General features: G+C 43.8%; 1 long non-coding RNA gene across 1 annotated transcript in view; it reads right to left on the bottom strand.

Moving 5' to 3' along the window:
- The window catches only part of LOC122569839, a 55,823-nt gene that overhangs the window by 8,880 nt on the left and 25,042 nt on the right, over positions 1-21,901 (bottom strand). Inside the window, exon 3 of the long non-coding RNA XR_006317591.1 lies at positions 19,151-19,271. This is a non-coding gene — a long non-coding RNA (uncharacterized LOC122569839). The remainder of the gene's footprint in view (positions 1-19,150; positions 19,272-21,901) is intronic.

Here is a 21,901-nt window from a genome sequence, read left to right as displayed (position 1 = left end):
CGCTTAACGGAATTCTTTCGCAGGAAAACAGTTATCGTAAATAATGCCCGCCTTGATAACGGCGACCGATCGGCCGTGGCAAGTGCGTCACTCACGGTTCAGTAAATTGATTGTTATCGAATATCGACACCGATACCGCTAACGAAATATCGTCGAAAAAGCAGGAACGATAACGCCACCTTGGATAACGAGTCCCTCTCAATTCGCTACATTTTATCTCTGCGACAGAAAGCAATGGCAAGGAATACTTCCAGTCGATTTAATAGTTTATTAATTCGTAAGGCGATTCTCGATAATCGGCGTAACCCGTACCTGAATATACTTGACAGGTCTGGCGCTAAAAATTATACCGTTTGACGAGCCACGTAAACAACTATTCGCGCAGGAGATACATAGACTTAATATAGACTCGATGTTTCGCGTGCAAATGAGTCTCCTTGATGTACGACGTGGATCTTTCAAACCTTTGGTCCTGCTTTACTTCCCATCCGATTTGCGGCGTACATTGCACAGTGAACGATCGGAACCGGAACGTGACGCCAGTTAATTTCTCAAAGAGGAAGATCAAACAGGTATCGCTGATCGTAAACGTTCGAGCGAATCGTTCCTGTAGTTCGAACGAAGACCCGTTAAAGTTGGTTGCTCGATATCTTCTAGAGTCATCTCTAGTATAGTCCAGCCGAATAAATAGTTAAAAGAGAGAAAACGAACAGAAGAAAAGAAAATGAACGTCAGAGGAATTGGAGAGCGTGATTTAGAGCGCGAGCGGAAGGCATATGCGTCGGGTGACGAAAGAGAGGCGGTACCAGGAGACGTTTAAAGGCAAAAAAGGGGCAGAAAGGTTCGTTGGAGCGCTTTACATAGCGTTTGCCAACGTCTGGCCATGCCGGGAATGGCAGAGGGGAACCGTTCTGCCTTTATACCGTCTAATACTATGGACGGAAATATCCGTAATGCAAGGACAGGCCTCGCTAGCCGAGCCGCAGATTTTCGAGGGCTCCTGGGTCCGACCGATAGCCTAATGCAGATTTCAGCCAAGCTTGGAGCAACGACTCGCGATTATCCTCGCAAAGCTGCGAATAAATCTGTGCACGTGTTTCGTGCAAGTTGCAACTCGTGTTTCTCGCGAGGCTGAATCTTCAGAGCGCAAGAGAGTTTATTTCGTGCGTGCTTCTGCGATAGATCTTTAACCAGAGAATGATTTCAGAAATCATAAGAGGAGAGAGAAGATGTAAGATCGAGCGTATTATTGTTTGGATGCGCTTGATACTTGGAAATTGAATCGACGTAAGAAGCTTTACTCTTTGATATTTATTATGTTGAAGCTTTTCTTAAATACTCAACGAGATAGAGAACTGAAAAATAGAAGATGGAACGAAAAGCATAGAAGATATTTATAGAAAACTCTACATCAATGAAACTCTCGACCTTTCACATACAAACCTACACGTTCAAATTCATGATTCAATTACTTACCGTGCTTCGTTCTTCAGATTTTCCGCATTTATCACCGAGAAAGTAGAGAACTAAAATTTACCTCAAGAACGTACCGGCGGGTAAATTTAAACGCGTTTTTTCTCTCGTATTCAACGTCGCTCTTGAACTTGAGCGGATCGTTATCCAACGAAACTCGAATAATCGTAGGCGAGGACATGGTGTCGGAAATATCTCGACAGTCAGTCGATCACGGTATCGTCGTCGCGTGCACGGTATTTTGCCGAGAAAACCGACTTTACTGCATCACGCGCGGCATCGCGTGGGTGAAATGTCGAACGGTCGCGTTTCCTTCCTCGCGATTACCGAAACCCCGTGACGTCCGACCACGCTGCAAATGCATCGAGTCTGTTTACCGACTTTGCCAACTCATAGCACGCTACTATATGTCATGGCAGAAACGATGAATTAATTCTATTCTAGGACAGAGAACGTCGTTTATTGGTGCACTGCAATACGCGTAACCGCTTGAGAATGTTGGATGCCGTTGCAAGGCCGAGTGTAAGGAAAGAAGGTAGCTTGAAATACTTCCTAGGATAGCGTTGGTTGAAACGCGTCCTCCACTTTGACTTATTTCGCTCGCTTTATTATCGTACCACGAAAACTATAACCAAGAATAGAATTATCGTGGGCTAAGAAATGATTTACAAATAATAATAGCGATTCAGAGGGAAATTGTTAAACATACGAACAAGTGTAAAAATAAAGTCACTCTGAATATTCGAAAGTTCGAACGCTTCGATCCTTTAGACGAAAACAGATTTTAATAATTCGCTGATGTTAACACCTGCGGAGGTGGCGATCGTAGAAACTCCTTCACAGGTATCTGAAAGACACGGTAACATCAGATTCACGCTGCGGCGTTTAGTTTTGCGAAAAGGCTGTATAAATATGTGAAAGTTAATTTTACTAAAATTAATACAATATATAATATATGGATATATTTACAGTATATACAAAGTATTTTATAACAAGTATATATTAAGTAATTACCAATTTAAATATAAAAAACGAACTTAAAGATGTTTAGAATTAGATTCTACATGTGTCTGTCAGATCAATCGCGACCTCCGCAGAGTTAATTAAGGAAGATTTGAACATATGCGTTGTGACGGGAACTAAAATATTCGTTTATCGTTATCTTGGACCGGAAGATAAATAAACGGGGACTATTTTTAAAAAAGTATTGATTTATGAGTGTCGTATATCTTTTGCAAACCTGACACTACGGTGTCGTACCGTTCACCTGTGATGATTTTAGCAATCCATCATTTCCAACCAATTTATTCGTTAGAAAATGACTGCACGCCAAGTTCTAAATATAATACTACGAACTAAAGGATGAAGAAATTTCGATGTCCAACAACACGATATCGAAATTCATTAAGAAAACCGAAAGCTTCATTTAACGAACAGTCAAAGTCGCTAAAGTATCAACGAAAGCAATGTCTGTTAACTCTTGGTGTGCCTTGTAAAATCGCACGAATATTACGATTCAGGAAGGATCGTCGATCGGTCCTCGTACAATGACGAAGAATAAGGGAGGTGGGCCAAGGAAAACTGTTATCCATTGGACGTGCAATACGCTCGTATTCCATCCGATTAAACGCCGTTATACGCCGTGATTCTGACAAATTCGGAACATTAAGCTGTCACCGTTCGTAATTTTAGTAGCGAACGATGTCTCGGTGTCAGCGCGCGCCGAATCTCGCCGATTGCAAAGACTAGAGCCGAGAGACTCGTAACATTGAAGAGTAGCGCACAGTTTACATTTTCTGACTGATTAATAACACGCCGTCTGTGCGTGAAATTGAATAAGCGGCTACGCATTAATCACGCGTCAACGATTGAATTACCACTGGTTCCGAAACAATTTACCGTTTTTCACGAAATCTCGAGCGAAACGAATGTTCATAGGTGGACCAATCTGGACATTCTGATTACAAAAAAAAAAAACACGTCCAATTGCGACACTAATTATTTTCTTCTCCTCTAATATCGATGAAAACTGCCAGGTAACCGAGAAAATTCTGCGTTTGTAATATTTAAAGAATCAATTAAAATCTTCGAATATCCGCATATTCGTTTGGCTTGTACAAGTCCAGCAAAGGAAGGCTGAGAGACACGCGAATGTGTCGTAAAAATGGGGTGACAGTGACGAAGAGAATTACAGCGCCAGCAACAATCGCAACTCATTGTAAAGAAGCGCGCGGTTCGTGTTTCGCGGAACGGTCGTCGGGATGCGTTCGCTGACATTTACAGGCGCATCTATACTATAAATTGCACGCAAAATCGCGATCATTCGTGGCCCTCTGGTTCATAATTATGTCTAGCGAACGCGTTACGCTCGCGTAATAAATGATACCAAATTCTCGTATTTTCGTTCGCTAACACGTATGCCACCAGTTTATTTCTGTCCACACTGCCAGGCGAGACAACGGGTTATCAATTCGACGATCCTCACCTGATTCCGTCTACGTTCCTTTACTTTAACTTCTCTACGATTCTTGGGTTCCTATCCAATTGTAAATAGCTATTATTACGAACTTAAACGGGGACAAGATTGGCAACATAGAAGCTCGGACACTTTATCATTTTTATTTGTTTTCATCGTGTCAAAGATTTTCTGTCAGATAAATTTACTTCGATTTGTCCAAAGACAGAACGTGGTAAAAAATGTTGAATCAGAACGAAAGAACCGCCGCGGAAATTGTCTTATTAAACCTGAAAAGTGTTTTTATTTCGATCTAAATGCATCGTGCGTTTCAATTTGGATAGAAGTGGATGTAATTAAAGAGTTCGCTACGTATCGTCGGTAGTAGCGTCCGTCCATTAGAAGAGTTTTCGAAATCGCGGGATTTGCGGCAACAGAGTTGTCGGCAGCCAACTCCGGCTCCCCTCCCGGCACATGCAGGCTTTTAATGGGTTCAAATACATATTACCAGCGGGACAAATCGCGCCCGTTATTCCCAAGGTTGCGGATAAATCCGGCGAACCAGTTAGCGGAGCAAACGTAAATATCAGCGTTGAAACGGGTCGTTCTGCGACGCGACAATTTACGCTCTTCTGATGGGCAGAAATAGCCGATTCCGATTCGTTCCAGTTCATCGTGGGCTTTTAGTCATTGAGATTCCTCGATCAATGAGATCCAGTTCTCCAAGATGTTCTCAAATCCTTTAAACGCACATCTAAACATTCTACGTTAAATCTTGTTTTCCCTTTTCTTTGGTAATTAAAAAATAAGTAAAATAATTTTAGTCGTTGGAACCTTTTTCTTAAAGTATAACAAATCGATGACAGACAAAAAGAGTCGAGATAATAGTAAAACGTTGCAAGTGCTACGATTCAATGGATGAAGGTACTCTAAGCGTGATCGCAGCTCAATTTGATACATAAAGAAGTTATAGAGCCATTAAAGCGAGTACCTCGACTGGTACGAATCGCAAAGACGGCTGTCATCGCGGCAATAATATCCGAGTGTGCGAGTAGCTTCCAATTTTCTCAGAGACTGAGATAGTGAGACGTTATGGCTCGATAAACTCGCCCATTTCCACGCAATATCGAGCTGTCGTTCTAGCTATCGCCTATGACACAGTTAGTATCTTCGGTTCGTAGTGCTTATACTCTTGTACAGTGCTATATTGGTACTACAACTTCTTCCGACCTACCTTTCTAAAGCTGTATGCTCTGCAATTCGATCTAAATAGCCAGCAGAAGTTTCTTCGATCCATCGATACGATATCCCTGACAAATAATTTCGAGAGTGGCGACACGCTTCGACGTTGCCCGTTTAAATATAAATAAACGCGCGTTTAACGATCAAATTGGCTAAAAGTGTTTCTCGAAGAGGCGAAACGATCGACAACGCGTGCGAAAGGCAGCCAATTTTATCTATCAGCATCGACGCTCGTGCACGAAAGTGTAACAGGAAATGTACAATGGAAATGCTTTTGGCAAGTTGCGAAAGATGTGCAGGGTGTTCACGCGATCTCGTAAGCTCCGAAATTCGACATTTATTTCGCAACGTTGCTCCAACACTGACATTGTGACATTTCTTGATCGACGACTGCCATTATCGACCGTTCGACACGACTGATGTCCAATTGCCTGCTGTCTCCGATGGGATACAGTACCGCGACGAAAACTCGCAAATTACCGGCCAGAGTCAACAAGTTCCTTCTAATTTCTAATCGATGTTCCCGGATTATTGAACTTGTTCTTCGATTTAACGAGAATTAAAGATATCCAAGAAAAACAATTCGAATCAACGTAACGTAATCGGCCGGTGCAACGTGTAATCCGATATTTGCAGAACGCAAAAATTAAAACGAGCTGTTCGAAGATTGATCGAATTCGTTCCATAAATTGAAAATAAACGTGACATCATCCTTTTATGATAAATGAACTTAAGGAAATAAGTCATTTATTTAGTGAAATTCGAATATTAATTTCATATGTGCTTATCTAGTGAAATTGAAGAATTGACAAAAAATCGCGTTGGTCGGATGAATAAACGAACGCATAAAAGAGAGAGGGAGAGAGAGAGAAAGAAAGGAAAAATGAGAAGAAATAGCAGGTTCGAAATCCAACGGATTTAGGAATCGTGGACGATCGTGGTTCATTAATCCCCGGTGACAGGCACAAAGCTGTTTACTCGAACAAGCGCGGTGGTGGCAGTCGAGCGAACTGGAGCAACGCGACGATCGGTTCTCCAAAATGGCGTGCGAAAAAGGAAGCGACGAGAATGGTATTTCGTTTGGGTACCATCCAGGTCATGCTCTGAGCCGGCAATGCAGATGAGGGTGGAGAGGCAGAGAAGAGGAAGAAGAAGACCAAGAAGATGACCAAGACGAAGATGAGGAAGAAGAGGTAGAAGACAGCGAGGCCGAGAAGCAGAGAGAAGCAGTTGACAGAAGGAACAGAATTAAAGAGGCTGGACTACTCTCGTGTTGGGCTCATTAAGGGCTACAACGGCAAAGAGGAGTCGCTTCCTAGACACGAAGCCAAGTCTGTGCCAGACGTCGTCATATCTTGACCGATCGTCGTTTTTCATTTGCTGTTCCCTTGTTCCAGCCGCGTTCTCTAATCTGTGTTATTAAGCGCGTGTTGTGTCATCCGATCTTACGTTCTCTGACTGAATTACTATGGTCCTTTGGTCTACGTCTACGTGGAACGCGTATCACGTAGCGAATCAAGAGAGCAAATATTTTCTAACTGTGTATCGATTCGCGAAATATTATCGAACCCTATCGAGAATGGTACGCGTGGCGTCCACGAACCAATAGAACTGATATCTTTTTAATAAATTTAAAATTTATTATTTTATTCATTCATCAGATCGAATAATTGTATCGCATAGATGTCACTATTTTCAGAATGAAATCAATAAGATTCGCGTCCTCTAAATTACAGACAAAACTTGTAAATCTTTAATCTGCCAGAGAATTCTTAGGGAACTTTGATTTATGCGCCACACTAACTGCCTACAGTTCATTGTACAGCGGCAACATCTGCGCGCACACGATGGGCCGATGAATCAATGCCGGTTACAGCGATGCAGCAACGCGAACAGCCGGCCGCTGTATAATCCGCGCGATCTAATTTCGTGAACTATCCAACTCACTGACTCACTTGGCACGTCTCGGCCTGCATATTCTTTCGTCCGCGCTGTCGTTTTCACGGAAGATGCCTGATCTCGAGACACGAAGGAAGGTCAGACGATTCGGATCACTCGTCAAAACGATTAACACGTTTATTTCGCCACGAAGAAATCTCCGCCTCGAATTCCCCCTTTATTCGCGGAATTCTTCTTTCCGAGGAATGAATCAACGCTAGTTAGGTGGAGTTATAATCGGTAATGTTTATTCTTCGGTCGGGCGAGTTTAGAGTTTAGAATCTCGGACGCGATCGTCTGGCGCTAAACTAGTAGGTCACATATACATCTATCTTCCGCTATTCGAAATCTTTTATGCTGCACTTTTAAATCACTTTTACGACTGACAGTAAGACACGTTCTATAGCACATTTCTACGTTCGTCTATTCTATCTGGTTTCAAGGTCAGGCAAACATAAAAACGCGAAGAAAAAGAAAACTGTTTAGCAAAGTCTGTCGATCAAATACTTTTCAACAATCGAAGAATCCTCGTATTTCCAAGTTATCGCTGTCTCGTAGATTATTTCGTTTGATTTACGATTCCCTCGACTATGATACAAAACGAAGGAAAGAAAGAAAGAAGAAAAAGAGGAGAGAGAGAAGAAAAACAAGAATTTCAATGTCACGTTGATAAACTCGGTAGAACGTACCGATTCTCCGGAACTCGATTCGCTTTTATCTGTGGGAAGGACCAGGTGCAAGGTCTCCGGCCAAGGAGGTGGCTGCAGGAAGAGAAGCAACGCTGGGTTCGGTTCAGTGGTATCGTAAATGAAACGGAGACTTCGGGGACGAGGTGGATATACACCGTTGGCAATCCGTTTATTTTTACAGCAATGCCAGGGTGAACGCTCCGCGGAATGTTTAGCTTCGGCACACATCTCGCGCCCGTATGCAGGCGTGCGCGCGCGAACACCCAACCAATCTGCTTGGTTCGCACGATTATCCACGATCACCTCAAACTTTATGATACGATGACAATCGAACGTGCAAGGTCATTTGTATCAAACGAAATTAATATCGTTTATCATTGTAACGACTATAATCGTATAAGGTAGGATGCTTTACGATAGATGGGTCTTTGTTCAAAGGGAGTTCGAAGGGTTGTTGCGTTTCCCGATTTAAGTTTGTTCGTGAGATAATACAATTTGATTGGTACCTTTTGGGAAATGGTATATATCGTCTTGTTACAAATTTCTTGTCACGCGAGTTTCGTATTCAGGTAACTCGAGTTTGGCTCAGGGTTCCAAGTTCTCACGTTGATCGATACGTATTATCGTATACATACGTATATATACGTATCGATACGTATTAGTACGACCCTCTCGATCGAAGACTTACAGCTGCGAATAATCTAGCTGTTTAATCAAAAGACGTGCCTACGCTTCCTTTTATTATGGTTCCATTCATTCTGCTCGGAAACTCCAAACACCAAAAGAGCAGTAAATCCCAGCAGAAATCTACTGACCCAAATAATGCGTAGAGCAGAATTCCGATCAAATAAACGATGCTCCCACTCGTATCGAGCGTTTCTTAACTGATTACTAGCCAGATCCGTACACCAACTTGGTTGTTTCGCGCCCATCGATACGACAATCGTACAACTTGCGATTCGAAAATTTAACGAAGACCGAGATAGCCAACGACGAGGTGCCCGAACGTGTACGAAGAAACTTTCCCGGTGCCATAAATTTCATCGACGGTGACAACGACGATCCAATGGGCGGTAAGGAGAAGAAAGAGATGGGAGCGGAGGTGCGATGAAAGAACGGGAGAAAGAGAGACCTGGTCGCTTCACTATATTTACGCGTAAGCGAGGCTAACTCGGTTGAGGTTGTCGGTCCATTAGCGATGTTTTGCGCGAGTAAAGTGCGTGCGAGCACAGCTGTTACCACGTAAACCACGCGTATGGCTGCCAAGAGCAACAGGAGATCGGTCGCCTGTGGCCGCGACATACAGGGTGGGGGATGGTTACACAAAGAGGAAAGAAAGGAATTGAAAGAAAGGAGGCGAGAAACGGGAAGGGAAAAGATGGCGAGATTATCTTCGATCTCGTTCGATAAAGGCGGCCATCGTCGCGTCCGCCTCGCACTACCGCACCACCTGTCTCCATCGTCAACGACTCTCTTTTCCTCGAGCCTCTCTCGCTGCTCCGAGCCCTGTCTTCCGCCACGATAGCTTGATCGAAGAGGCGGATCAATTTATGGGCGGATTGTTTGAAAACGATCGCTGATCCGCTTCTGCGCCACCGAACGCGACGCGACGTCTATACACATTTACTTTATTTTTCGTTAGTTATTTTTACGGCGATGCGTCTCTGTCGAATGAGCCGGAAGAAATTCTCCGGGAGTAGATAAATTGTAAATGAAGGTCTAATTTCTCAAGCAAGTTGCTAGCAGGAAGGTTTGACGTAACGGTTGTCCTTGATCTTGAGTTGGTGTTCGTGAAAAATAATTCGAAGGAAGTTCGAAAAAATAATAGAATATCAAGATACGTTTCTCATAGCAAAAGAGGGATGGAAGTGGCAAGTAGCGTCGCTCTTGTCAAAGAACTCCGTGATTTCTGGAAACGGAAACATTCATCGTCGTATCTTCGTACTAGGTTCTCTTTCTACATCGCCATAAATAAGACTAATCATGTGGTCAGGAATAGAAAGTTTCTTTTTCTGTCGTGCACACTGATTTTTCTTTCCTCGACCGATCTTCTGTGATAAGAAACACCGACGTACCGTCTCTTCGTTGTTACGGAAACAGGCGAGCAAGAAGGAAAGACAGGAAAAAGAGAAAGAAGAAAAAGAAGATTCCGCGTTTCCGTGGAGTAATTGAGAGACTGACGAGATAAATCCTAGAAAAGGCCGGCAGCTTTACAATTTGTTTCAGCCACGCTCGCGCGTCTGGCGCATAGCGAAACTATTTTTAAAGAAAATCTATTAATACATTGTGCATTTTCTTATTGGACGACTATACTTCCGGAATATGATATTCGAATCCAAGAATATTCCGGTGTCTGTCGTCAAGGATTTACCTGTCGTAAAACAAAAGTAACGAGTTTCTAGTTTAAAATATCCGAGTCTAGTTTAATTCTCAATATTGTTTCCTTCAATGTTCAACGATAAAGAAATAAAACTAACATTTCATCTTTTTTACGTTCTTCCTCTATTTAAAACTTCGGTGAACATGGCAAAGATTTTATAATACTTACAGCATCTCTCGAAACCAGAGTCACGCAATTCGTTCAAACATCGATTTCACTGAGTTTCTTATAGAATAAAGTTACAGAATTTCAAAAATATCCCAAATTCCAGAAAGACGATCAATATCCGTGGATGATCTTCTCGATGCCATCGTCCGTGAATTTAGAAATCGTCTCTAACTCGTCGAACATAGTGTTCACACCTTCGATGATAATAACTCGTGAAAGAATAAGAATGACGACAAACGAGCATAGAGAGATGAAGCCAAGCGAGAAAGAGAGAAAGAGAAAGAGAGAGAGAGAGAGAAAGGGGAGGGGAAAACGTGGAAAAGGTAGAGTGGCGCGCGAGCGAGCTCGTACGTAATCGCTACGACGTAACTGTAACACGAGGTGCGCGTACGAGACGCGTGTCAGTGATGCGCCACACGAACAGACCGGCGTCCACAAACGCGAATGTGTGTTCGAGCAAAAGGTGTGAGGGTGTCGCCGTTTGGAAAGTGGCCAGCGAATGAAAAGCAGCGAGAACACGAGCGACCGCTGCCCACGCATCGTACATACCGTCCCGATAAATAATCGAACTAGGCGTCCTTAGACCATCGGCCTGCCAAATCCAGACAGTCCTGCGAAGGTCACGTCGCAGGTACGATCCTCGTCGAATTCGAGGAACTCGATAAAAGGTGGATTTGAGGTTGAAAATACTTGGAAGCAATGATCGACCCATTTGCGGTATGACAATTATAGAGAGATAAATTATCGAAGGTTGAGAGAATTTGGAGGCGTCTGGCTAAGAGACAATTTTCTTTTGGAGTTGGTACTAAGCGTCAACTTTTGCGAAAATTGTCTTTCCTTTCTTTTCTCTTTTCTTTCGTTTCCTCTTTCCTTTTCTTTTCTTTTTTTTTTTTTTTTTTTAATGGAAGGTGAAATGTTACGATCGGTAGCTTAAAATACAGAATCTACGTTTTCTTCCTTGCTATAATTTTTCTTGTTATAACTTTATTAAAAGAATTTCGGAGAAGCGTACGCGCACCATGGATTGTTGTAACCGTTGGCATTTCGGAGACGTTTAAAGGTTGGAAGTCTATTGTCCAGAATGAATCTCATCGGACTGGTCAGGATTAAATTTAGATTTAGTTTTCCATCGACAGCTGTTGGACTCTGAATTTACGGATGTTATTCGTGAACCTACGACACGCGTTTAGTGCCACTCCATCCGACAAGCCGACAACGCTTTAATTGGACCCTTTCGGGAACAAAAATACGCTTAATTCGGTTCCACATATGTTCTTGCATGATGGCTAATTTCGACGCGTAAGAAAAAAACATTTCACAACGAATAAAGCAAATTTCACAGATCCAGATATACGTTTCGGCCATGTTCGATACCTAAGAGTCTATTAAATTGTCGCAAAGTAAGTGCCATTCGCGCTGGAAAGTTGTCCCTATAAATCAAACACCAGCCAGGCCGGTTTTCCCTTTGGCTCTACTGAAAAATCACCGCGACGAATCAGATCGTCTCGGTCGTTCTAATCGCTAGACTCAAAGTATCCTCGTGGCAAGTTTTAATTAGCGTGAAGAGGCAAGGAGTGAGGGGTAAGACAAAAAGTTTGAAAGACATGATGTGCGCCTGAACAAGCTGGACATTTTTAGATGGAAATTTATAGACGTTCAACGCATTCCTGTGTCGCATGATCGAACATTTGTCCAGCTCGCCCACGCGATTTTATAACGATTCCGTGGCCTTGAGAAATATCACAAAAGCAACGAGAAGTGAGAGAAACCGAGAAAGAAGAAAATAAAGATCAAAATAATTCCGGGCTTACGTAACGGGTAATAAAAAGGCGCGGAAATAAAGACGTTGTACGGCACAGAACGTACGATATTTCACTGTCCCTCGGTAAACTTTCCTCTTTGAAGAACAAGCACGATCTCGCAAAGAAAAAGGAAAGAAGGAGAAAGAAGAAAACTCGGAATAGACGATCATTCTCGAGCATTCGGCGCGATCGAAAGGTTTAAAACATCTGGCGATGACATTTTTCAATGGCTCTGGACGAAAGTAACTGCCGCTTACTGTGTTTTTCAATTTTCGTGATATAACGCCACGTTAAATCGAATCAAAGCAATGATCTAACAACGATAGTTCGTTACGATTCCCAATTGCGTATTATTAAACGTTGATGCATCGGCGTGGAATTCGCGTATCGTGCTTTTAATGCCCGTTGTTTCAACGTCCCTGCTCCGATCGATGGTAATATTGGTAATAAATGTCGATCGAGCGAATCGTAACTTTCAATATCCTCGAATCTTTTGTAAAATCGTTCGCAAGTCTTTCAGAAATATATGAGCCGACTAGACTAATCATCGTCAAAGTCCATACATAAAAAAAAGAAAGAGAGAAAGGTGGAAGAAGACTAGATTCGTGAAGTCGAACTGAAAATGATCTAGCCGATAAGAGTAGAGTGGAAAAGTTGGCTAGATTTCTTCTCGTCGAAAAGGTTTCTCGGGATGGTCGATTAACTCGTGACAGGGCGTTTGCTCCTCCTGGAAGGTCACCGACCTATAACACCGGGGCCACCTTGCTGATTAATGAAGAAAGTAATTAAAAGGGGCGGACGTTCGTTAACGATGCGGCCCTCAAAAGATGAAGGCATGGATTCCTCGTAATCATCGACTCGTCCCTGTACCATACATCACCGTCTGGCTGTCGCTTTACAATCCGTCCCGTGTATTCTGGGTCTTTTCGAGTTAGACCCCATTATCGACTCCACTTCGCGGCCACTAGATATATATACGTGTAATTAGTCTTGCGAAGGACTGTATAAAAATAAAAACGCTTTGACCAACTTAAACACTCGTACTTCGCAAATATAGGCTCTCTCTTGGCATGATTATAGTGGTAAACGTATGATTTTTGGTATAATTACACCGAGATATCGTCGATTTAAAAGAATGTTTTTCGTTAATGGTGCAATTTGTAAAGGAATAAACATAGTCGACCTACGAAGAAGAGAAGATAAAACGCAACTGTCACCTAGTACGTAACTCATAAGAATAACGAAAGAAAAAAAGTAGAAGGTAGAATCTGCTTGAAATGACTGGACGATCGAAGCTTAGACGATGCTCGGGATCGCGGGAGAATGGAAAATCATTTTTTGCAGAACGCTCGCCGAGCCTATCTATCTGTTCTCCGTGCAATAAATTCTTACCCAGGACCTTGGCATTTGGAACGTAAAATTCGAATCTCATAACATCCCTTCGTTTCGCTATCGGTGTAGCAAAGCGCGAAACGAGAGCTTGCGAGCGTCCGTGAAAATGTGTTTACAAGATGTAGACCTAGCGCACATCGCACGGAAAAGAACGTAGAGCCGACATCGCGTATTTATAAATTTTGTTTAAGAATTCTGGATGCAGACGGTGCCGAGTCCGGTCAGCGGAAACGTAAGGCGCGCGCGAGAGAGAGCGGGATCCTTTTTTTAATCGCGGCCATCTGGCCGAACGGCGCTTTGACGTTTCGAAAAACAAAAAGAGATACGGGGCAGCGAAACGACCGGCGAAGCGAAATCGCCGGGAAAAAATGTAGGCCAATACCCGAAGTGATCGTTACCATTCCCGGCCGCTTCGCTGTTTGCATAGACGATCGATCGGGAAAGAAATTCAAATAAACCGCCCCGCCACTAACATCTCTTGACACTCCGAGCCCGATTCCGCAAATATTTCCGCCGAAACTCCCATTTTCCTGCAAGAAAATACCACGACTTTGCTACATTCTGCTTTGAAAATATAAACAGCGAATCTACGATTCTTGCGTCATCGTCTTTGATCAAATATGAAAGGAATTAAAAAGGAACGAAGCGATCGTTGAGGAGGCTCGAGGAGCTGATTTTACCGGTAAAATACGAAATTGGAAAACGGAAGGGATAAGAAGTGACACATGCGGAAAGAAGGCATGAATCCAGGTGGATAAGGGGCGCCTCTATTCGCAGATAAGAGGGTGAATAACCGAGGATAAAAATACTGGCGGTACGGAGCGCGAGAGACGAAAGAAGAGGAAAGGCAAAAGACGAGGGTGAAGCGGAGGGGAATGTAGTTGGACGTAGTTGCCATCCGATCGGAATGCGCTATGTGCGTTCGCCTTGGTCTGCCTCAAGCCTGGTCCAAGTGTCCGGCCACAGCCGCGGAATAAATGAACAGATAAAATGGCCTCTTCTGCGTCCCTAATTAACACAGATTTTTCGCCGGAAATACGACTTTTCATCCGCCTTTACGATCCCGCCATCTGGCTTTTCTCAACAGCATAGGATAGAATCCGAGAAACAAGCAATTTAACGATACATTCGTGATGCTCTTTTTCGAACACTAACATCAACTTTGGCGAGATACGTTTTATTCGATAGAGTACGTGTTGTTGGCGATAATAACAAATACAAAATTCTGACTGTTTATAATATAACGTAAGTATCTGCGTGGTTTGTAATAATCGATATGATTGCATCATAAACAAACGTTGTTTCTTTAACGAAAGAGAATATCTTTGTAAATAAAAGAACGAAAGTATCATCCGTGTTACGACTCCCAAAGGTCCTACTATCCCGACCTTTCTAAGGTATATCCAAACCTCCTCGGTGTCAAACGAATCTCTCTTTAAAGCCGTAGCTCCTAAAAAGAAAAAAAAACAAAAACAAACAGAAGAGACCTTCATGCATAAACAGCGTCACTGAGTCGTTATAAACCAATCCGTCGTTAAAATATCAATAACAACATCGTTACAACACACGAGACGAACATCAACGAGCAATGCCAAATATCTTCAAACAGCAGCTGACGAACAAACCTGGGTGAGAGATTAATAAAAGTTAGAGCGTAAGATTAAAAGGAGCTGACATTGGTGTTAAAAAAAGACACTTTATTAATATGTGATTAGTCAGAAGGGTTGGACGTTCGAGTTAGAAACGGAGCAAGTGTTCCCCGTGCACAGTGGAGAAAGCCGCACACCCGTCGAGGCCAAGTGGTGCCGTACCGTCACAGTGTTTACAGCGCTTCGCCCTCGGCTCAGGCATTCTGCGGTGACCTCGTGACCTCACCGATATTCCATCGTCGGTTCCTGCACTATACACACGCACGCAGCCACGCACGTGCACGCCACAGGGAGCTGCACGCGTGCAAACGACGAGAGAGCAGGTCGAACGAGCTGCACGCGCTCCTCTCAAGCACGCCCCCCTTCTTCTTCGTTTTCTTCTTCCTCTTCTTCCTCTTCTTCTTCTTCTTCTTCTTCTTCTTCTTCTTCGTCTTCTTCCTTTTCTTCTTCCTCTGCTTCTTCGTCGTTGTCTTCCTCTTGTTCACTCGAGCGGAGTAGAAGCCACCGTTTCGTCGACAGACGCATCGGCCTCTCTCCAAACTTTTGCTCGCGTCACTGGCCCGACATAACTTGTCCAGGCGGTTGTCAAGCCACGACAGCCGAAACGATCTTGACAAGCGCCCCCAGCGGATTACACGCACTGGCCGGTCCGATCATTCGCACGGCCCGGTATTACTGAAAATCCTGGATAACGTCGGTCATCCTCAAACACCGCTAATACCGCGGAATACGTCAATGACATGTTTATCTCACCGCGTATGTGTCACCCGATTCGTCGATATATCACACCCTCCTCGTCTATATAGTCATCAAAATCACAGTTATTTGAAAGGGAAATTGGACAACCCACGGGGTTCTACCGTTCCAAAAGTGATACCACGCGAGTCGTCTTTTCTTAGATGAAAATATAAATACGAAAATTGCTTCAGAGAGAGAGAGAGAGAGAAAGAGAGAGAAATGTTTCTTCTGAAATTCACTAATTTACACTTTCTGTCGTACGAAGCAAACGTTCTCGCTTAACGATCGTAATTTAATAATAGTAATTTATACGGTTCTTAACCTATGAAGGTCCATTAAATAGGAGTATACTTTGTGGTCCACGATCTGTGAGCATTTATATACAACGTCGAGAAAAAGCTCACTCCTCGACGATTTCTTTACAGGGAATGCAACATCGTCTCGCTGCAGGAATGATACGTTCGGCTTCGTTTCCGCGAGACACAACCACACAAGAATCTAAGGTTCGATGATGAAAACCAACCACTCGACTCTCCACTTCGTCTGATGTACCGTTCTTTCTGTCCCCAACATGTCAATGAAACCGCAACGATCTCACCAACCCCAATTACACATCACTTCTAACTTACGTTCACTTTCCAACTCTCCAAGCCCCTCTTTTTAACTTCCCTGACGAAATTTCAGGCGTTCTCAACTATCGCACCAGTTATGCAATATCCTCAATTCCTCGACCCGCTTCTCACTCACACCACTCGAGGTTTCTCGTCACTCTGCGCAACCTGCGTTTCCACCCACAACTCCGAGGCGCACTGTCCTCGAAACGTAAACAGAATTCACGTGATCGTGTTCGATAATACCAGCTCCTAGCGACGCTGTATCCTAGTTCGTTCTCGAAATTTCTTACAGGTTCGTCGACCAAGTTGCGACCAACTTTCACGCTCGAAGTTCGCAGTGGGACGTTCTTCGAGTATTTCTTCGAACGAGGTCGTAGGTCGTCGCGATCCGGTCACGATATGCCGTGTTGTGTTATCGCGTGAAAAACGTCGCGAAGCAGGACAACGCGACAGAATAGAGAAGATCGTCAACAGAGAAGGAACGTGTAAGGATCGTTCAGCGATCGTTCGAGGACGCTGCGGGTATGTTCACATCGCGATGTGGAGGGCGTCTAGGTCGCCGTAGCGCCTCGCAGCCATGTCACACACGCACTGACGGACGCTCGACGCCGGGACGCCGTCTTCGGCCGGACTCGGTCCACCCTCTCGGCAAGCGTCGGGACGCCTGGCTACGGGCCAATGTGAAAACGGGATAACTCGATGGAACGCCACCGAGGGGCGTTCGCGTCACGCTCGCTAATTTTCTAGCATTCGGCTAGAGCTCCGTGTATCCACGATCCCCTGCGCTGTTGTTTTTCTTTTACGCTGAATTTCAGTTGAATTTCTCTGAATTTTTTAAATGCTTTATTTCACTCTCAGCAATTCCGAGAATGCAGGCTCTAATATTTTGATATACATCGCTCGTGTACATCGCTGCATTTTCATTTTAAAATGTTACGGTTGAGGTAGAAAGCATATTTGCCTATGCAGAACTGTTCTCATTTTTTTAAGGAAAATTCTCAAAATGTAATAATCCTCTGTACAAGATACTGTAGGCGTAGATAAAGCAGAAGAAGGAAATACTCGGAGATCGCGTTAATGAATCATTCGATCCAATTATCGGGCATAAATTAAGAAAGCAACGTTAAACGTCGTGTAGTTAAAAGAGAAAGGTCATTAGAAGTGACACAATTAATGGAAGCGCAAGAGAATCGGTGTCGGTGAACGCATGGCGGAGCGCGGGAACGCTTCGTAAAGCCACAGGAAACTGGCGTAACCATTGATTTACGAATGACAATAAATCCAGCCGCGTTATCCGTGCCAAAAAGCACCTCCAGCTGCGCGAAAGATTCCTCGGAAAGGCGGTTCGCGAAAATTAGACGAACAGTCGTTAAATGCCGGTCGTATAATAGCACAGCCATGAAGCGACGGTGACCGGTTACGGTTAAAACAAAATTCGATGATGGAGATCTTGGACAGAGAAACAGTTGGCGAACGTGTCTAAACCAAGAGGAACGTGTGACCGAAGTGGAAAAGGTGAGCAACGAGCAACGATAGCGATGCTGAGTGGGTGTTCGTCTCTGTTTATCTGTGCGCGTAATGACGTCACCGCTGGTATAAAGGGGACTCTAAAAGCGAACAGATGGCCTTTATAGTTGACCATAGACAGTGTCGGGGCTCGCATGTCCGCGGAATCGCGGAAAATAGACGTCATTGCTAGATGTTTCTGTCGTGGACTGACCGGTCAAGTATTCGAGCGCGCTATACCACAATGATGTATCGTTGACTGGTTACGATCTAAATGGAATTACGCAACTGCTCCGAAACGATCATTTTTGGAGCAGCGTACGGGTGACGTGGTGAAAACGGTAACGTCACTGGCGAATAACAGGAATGATATATGAACGTTGGCCAAAAGTTTGAACATACTTCTCGGGAAATGTTGGAATTGTTTTGCCATGCGACTTGTAAACAACATCAGCAAAATTCTAGATCGGCTCGGATCTATAGACGAAAATAAATTTCGCGTGGATTAACAAGCGTAGGATCTCCTTCGACCAAAGAAACGAGAATTCGAAAGAGCAGTGCGTAAAAACATAGGACCGCCAAATTTCCTAATTGATGAAAATAACGAAAGCAAAACGAAAAAACTGTACGCGTAATAACGGGAAATTTATATCGGTGCTTAAAGAAACTTCAAAGTTTTATGAAAAGAGAAAAGCGGAGAAAGAAAGAAAGAGATCAAACATCGCTGTTAAAGGTTTCGTATTTATACTCGTAGCATCGCTGCCGCGATCGCAAATTTCGCAGACAGCGAGCGTCAGCGCGAAAAGTCGCGGTTAAGTGCGATCGTTAAAAGGGGAGTGTATCTGCGGGCGGGTTTTTTTCCAACGTTATTTCTTACGAGCGGCAGCCAGTTTAAATGAAAAGGGTGCCTCCTCGCGAGAATCGATGGGAGGCGTACCGCCTTAACCCGGACGAGTTTTATCGCGCGACCAACGAATAAACGAGCGAGCACAAGCGGCGTGTAACTCTGCATGAAGAGGAAGGAAAAAGGGGGACCGACGAGAAAGTAACGAAAGCACGTTTTATCGAGTCCTGGGTGGCTGCGTTGCACATGCAAGAACGTACCTTACAAGTTAATAAATTTCGAGGTTTTCCTCGTGACCGTACCGGGATGTGTGCCTCGTTGTCAGCAGCATCCGAAACAATCCGCTTGCCTTGCGGTTTCGCAATCACGAGGAGGTTTCTCCTGAAACACACGACGTCGATTTCGCGTTACGTTCGAAATATTTCTTCCCGTTGAAAACCAAACACCGATGCCCAGAAGGTAGAGTTTAACTTTTCGCTAAAGGTGTGAAGCATTTATCGCGCGATTGAAAGGATGAAGATCGTTCCAATACATTTTGTTTCACGTTACAGTCGCGTAATTGTACGCTTACTGTAACGGAAGATTGATCTCGTCGATATTAACGAATAAATAATAATAATAACAAGAATAATAATAATAGTAATAAAAAGTTGGTTAAAATTTGAATTATTGTTTTTAAAATTCTAATCGGTTACGTATTAATGAGCAACGCGTTAATATCAACGACGAAGCGGAACGATTTTCACGTGATACGCGATCGTACGTCGCTCACGTACAATGGATAAAACGATCATGCCATGATTCGATCGAATCAAATCGCGTTCTCAATCCTGGCAAGGACAAAAGTCACGTCGAATCGGCTGCGTAAGGTAAGCAGCTTGAGAAGCATTGCCTAGTGGCAGCTACCGAACGACCTAGAACGGCCTTCGACGACTGCAACTACGCAATGGCCGACCAACCGCGACGTAGAAGGCGTATACTACTTAAAACGATGCCAGTCCCCCTGCTATATTTTTTATTGGCCATCGTGGATACTGTGAGAAAACACCTGGACGGGGAAAGATTTACGAGCTTTGGCGACTACGCGAATATTACAAAGATTCATAGAAATTTCGAAGGTGAAGTTAGTTACGCTATCGAACAACGAGCACATCGAAAATTTCCAAATCCTTCTACCACTGAAAGCATAAAATTTATAGGACTTCTATTATTACTGGTTCGTGGGTGTTTAGAACGACCGACGTTCTAAACTCTGTCGAATTTCTAGAGATAAAAGACCCGTTTACGAATCCAAGGTGATCGAAATGTTTCGCTACGTGTCGCCACGCGGTGTATTGCTCAAACTCGAGCGGTACCATTCTTGGAGCGTCATCATGTAAAAAAACACGATTCGCCGTGAAGAAAGAACAACGTCGTTACAACGGCATTGCGAGGAAGGACCGATGTAAATATGTAATAAATTTCTCTGAAAAGCTGTTTGGCTGAAAGAGCACGGCGGTTCGGGGCATAAATCGTCCCGGCGTGGTACAATGCGAACAGCGCCTCGATTAATGTTTAACAAGGGTGTCGGAGTGGATTTCGCGGTCGTATCGGAAGCGGGGACTCCTTTTCTCCCTGTCTCCGGATGCAAAACAGCGGGACGAGAGAGCCTTAACCTAATTAAGGAAGACAAGAGTAGCGTAAATCACGCGGCGAGGAGAAAGTGATGACGAGAGATAAAAGCGCGAGGAGAGCCACTCTGTTCTCTCTCCGCGGGGATTTATTTTTCGTCTCGTCGGTCACCTCGCCTCTTCTCTTTTTTTCACGTCCGGACGATCCGTGGTAACGCGTGTCCCCGCGGTATGCGACAGAGAACCGCTTAAAACGAGCAAGGTCCAGTTTTCAGGTCGCGCGGAAGGGAATCCCAATTAAATTCCCTGAAATTCACGTTCCACCGAATATCTTGATCTCTCTTCTTCTTCTTCTTCACGCCAAATTAGTTCACTTTTTCCAACTTCTCGCCTTCTTACGTGGCGTACCAAAAATCATAACGATGTAAGTCACGATTTTGCGAATTTGCAACTAATCGCGTGCTTTCAACCCTTGAAAAGTATCGTGCGTCTGGTAAAACAAAGATACGAAACAAGAGTATAAAGGAAAGATTCTTTGCGGTAATAAACGTGAAATTCTGTTTCGCGATAAATGTCAGCGGGCTGACTTACGGTATTACGATTATTAGTTCCCCGTAATACGTTCTTCCGTGTTAACGTTGTTTTATTTTCTAACGTCGAACTTCCATTGGAAGTTTGATTAATACACACGGCCAGTGTAAGTAGGTCATAGTAGCTCTCGTTAAGCCTACGTACCTTCGCCTCTGTTCGCTGCATAAATCTACGAGTAGAAATGCACGTGCACCTTAGGGCGGGTACGCACCTGGGCGTGCACGCAGCCGTCGTCGACGCAAATAGGCGTGCGTGATCTAGAATGGACAGTGAATTTGCAACTTCTCCGAGCTATCGTGCTCGTTTGTTGGATATGGTCCGGACCGTGTAATTTTTAGCGCGCATGCTATTACGATGGTTCGTAGAATTATCGTATCCGGACATGTTTGACAACGCGTAAATTCAGCTTATAATCGTTAGGATCGTTCCTGACTGTACTTACTTGGAGAAAGAGGGGACAAGAATCTAAGCTATACCTGCTTTGAGAGAGAGTAAGCACAGGAGTAATATCGAATTCCAACAGTCGCGTCTCTATATTCGTACGAACGAGACTGCAGCCTAATTGTTCGTCGATTATAATTTTAACACTTTACTATTTATTTTATTGTTTCTATTCAATTGGATTTCCTTCCTAATATACCGAACACGTTATCGGACAAAAATTTAACTGTTTAGTCCAATCAATTACGGTCTTAAGATATAATTCATAACTTTAAAATGTTTCATCCTCATCCTCCCGTTCGTCCAATATCCAGCAAGAAGAAATGTTAAACCAAACAACTATAGCCATCTTTCGTAGGGATTACGAAT

The sequence above is a fragment of the Bombus pyrosoma genome, linkage group LG7 (assembly GCF_014825855.1).
Source record: "Bombus pyrosoma isolate SC7728 linkage group LG7, ASM1482585v1, whole genome shotgun sequence".
Lineage (NCBI taxonomy): Eukaryota > Metazoa > Arthropoda > Insecta > Hymenoptera > Apidae > Bombus > Bombus pyrosoma.
This window is presented reverse-complemented; position numbering and strand designations above follow the sequence as displayed.